A 3,285-nucleotide genomic window follows, 5' to 3' on the forward strand; every position below is an offset into this window, starting at 1 on the left:
TTGACCATTGTTCCGCCGAGGGGGGAAAACAAAGCAAGTGTTCAAAAATATTTAAAAATTCCAGATTATTATACTTTTCCCTTAAATAATTTAGATTCGGAATTAAAAATTAACTTGTTATATAAAACATGTGAAAATATCGATCAATTTATCTATATCAACTCCTGTGGTAATATTCAACACATACATCATTAGAATAATAATGGTATTCTAGTGCTGCGAATACATTCACTTCTATACCCAATGTTCAAAAATATTTTAGGAATAAAATATCACAGCTGCAGAATATATTCCAAAATTATTCGACTTCATCCAAAATTTTATTCACTTCTAATTTTTCTGACTCCGGCTCCCACTCATCTATAAAAATTTTAGATTCAATTCCTGTTATGTAATTCGAATCGAATTAAAAATCCTTTTACTTCAAATCCACGCCTTCCAAAAATTGCTGATATTCTATAACGTTAACTATATACAGTTTTATATTTAATGTCTGTTACCAAAGGAGTTGATATAGATAAACTAATCGATATTGCATGATACATCCAAATTTCTTAAAATTAATTAAGGTACCTATGGAATTAATATTACTATATTTAGGTCGTTCCAAATTAAAGTCTTAAATAAAAATTTAATAAATTTTTTAATGTACACTTTGTTTTGTTTGCCTCCTCGGTGGATCAATGGTCAGTGTATTAAAATCGAAGTTCATTGTTGTTACCGAGGGGGCACAAATTAAATATGTTCCAACTAAAAGAGACACATTCTTTAGCATTGGTTTGATCAAAAAAAATTTTAAATTAAAAATTTCATTTCATTTTGTAATTTAAATTTATAGCAAATATTTTTTTAAAACTGTTTTAAATAGAAAATTGTACTAGTTTTCATCTTCATTTCATGGAACTTTAACAATAAAAAAATTACAAAATTTAAAATTTTAAGCTAGTAAAGTACTTAATTAATTAAATTTGCATTTGTATTTAAAAATTATTTATAAGTTATTCGAGGATTCTACCACTTAATTATTGGTAATGTCAAAAATATGAAAATAAAGCCGAAATGTTCAAGTATTTTAGGAATACACCAAATTTCCATCATATTAACAATTAAAGTAATCAATAAGGATTAAAGGGTATATTAAAAATATATTTTGTTTTTCTACATAGAAACACATATATTTTGAAATTTTTTATAATTATTTTGAAAATATTATGGCAATTTTAAATAAAATCAAAAAAAATAATACATACATACATACTTATATGTATATAATATATTATTAATAGCAGCCATTTACATTAATTAGAAAATTTTGTGTGATTTTAAAAGCCACAAAATATAGCAAATCAAATGATATTCCATTGATTTATTAACTGTACATGTACGTATATATATATATATACCTAATTATATATATACGTAGAATAATAACTGTACATGTACGTATATATATATATACGTATATATATATATATATATATATGTACTTAATTATGAACATAACTACATATATTGAATATTGGGACTGCAAGTCCCAATATTAAAACTAAAAAATCATTTAAAATTCTAATATCCTTTTTTGTTGTTGTTTTTTTTTTTTTGTTTAATGAAATATGCACTTTTTTATAATGATAAATTCAAAAATCAGGAAGGAAATATTTTATTTTAACATTATATATAAATAATATACGTACATACATATATACATAAGGATATACAATTCATTTGTTATGCTTAGTTATTATATGTATGTTCGTATGCATGGATTTGCAATAATGAATATTTTAATATAAAATGTAATTAAGTTTGTCATTGAAAATTTACAAATCAGAGAACACAATCTATTGGGAAAATGCGTACATATATAATAATCTATATATACATATATATGATTGTAGTATATGCAGTTTGATCATATTACATTATATTTTGAAATTTATGTAAATTACATTTACATATATTTATATATATATATGTTTGTATATATAATTGCAATGCAGATTTTTAAAAATAAGTACTTAGAATGATACTAAAAAATTAAAAATAATATTTTGATTTAATTACTTTTCCATCATAGAAATAATTCAGTTTTATTTTTTTCTTGTTTAGAAAATATTTTAAAATTACATTGTAGATAGTTATATAAATTATATACATATTTGTAATGCAAATATATGTAATATTACATATGAAATTGAAAAATGTACATACAAAATGAATAAAACAAGAAAAAAATTTTATAATATAATTAAATAATATTGTAAAATTAAGTATAATAACTATGTATATTTTAAATTGGAGCGAAAATTCAAAGGTGCTTTGAATAGTTTTATTATACAAAATTTTTTTTTGACCTACATTATACCCATAAATCCTTTAAAAATTCAAAATGTAAGAGTTATAATATTATACATACAAAATTTCATTAAACTAAATTTTAATTAGAACGAATTTAAGCAAAATAATTCTATAATAATTATTATGACAATTTTTGACAAATTTAATATTATCGTATACTATATATGATTAATTATTATATTTAAATTAATTCAACAAGAATAATTTAATCTTTTTATAATAATTTTCGTAAATATTTTAAAATTTTTAGAAAATATTAATTATGTATAAGATTTTAGATTTTTAATTCTCTATAAATCATTTGATTTGACATATACAAAATAATAAAATAATATGAATTCAATGAAGTGAACGAACAAAAATTAATCGAAATTTTATTAGAATATTTTCTTTAAACAGAATATTTTATTAAAATAATTTTAATAAAATTATAATTAATTTATATATTACATATATGTAAATAGTTTATATAAAATATTTTATTGTAATAATTTTTCAAACATCTCATCTCTTTCCATTAAATTTAATTTCTTTAATTAAAAGACATTTTTCATTATACATACATACATACATATACGAGCGAGAATTATAAATTCGTGCATTTAAAAAAAAAATATAAATTTAATGTTAATTTTCTTAAAATTTTTAATAATTATAAATATTATTAATTTAAAAATTTGAATTTTAAATAAAGACCAAAGTATAAAATCCAAATTTAAGGTTAAATAAAATTTTTTTAATTCAAAATGTTATAAAACACTAATACCAAAATCCAAAATATATCAAATATTATTGAAATTAGTGTAAGTGTAATTAATATGTACTTAGAATAAGTAAATTGATTATAGATAGAATAAGGAAAATTTTATTTCTTATAATTTTAATTATTATAATAATAGAAAATTTTGTTTGCACTTAAATAAATAA

This window comes from Condylostylus longicornis, unplaced genomic scaffold (assembly GCF_029603195.1).
Source record: "Condylostylus longicornis isolate FDR11 unplaced genomic scaffold, ASM2960319v2 ptg000055l, whole genome shotgun sequence".
Lineage (NCBI taxonomy): Eukaryota > Metazoa > Arthropoda > Insecta > Diptera > Dolichopodidae > Condylostylus > Condylostylus longicornis.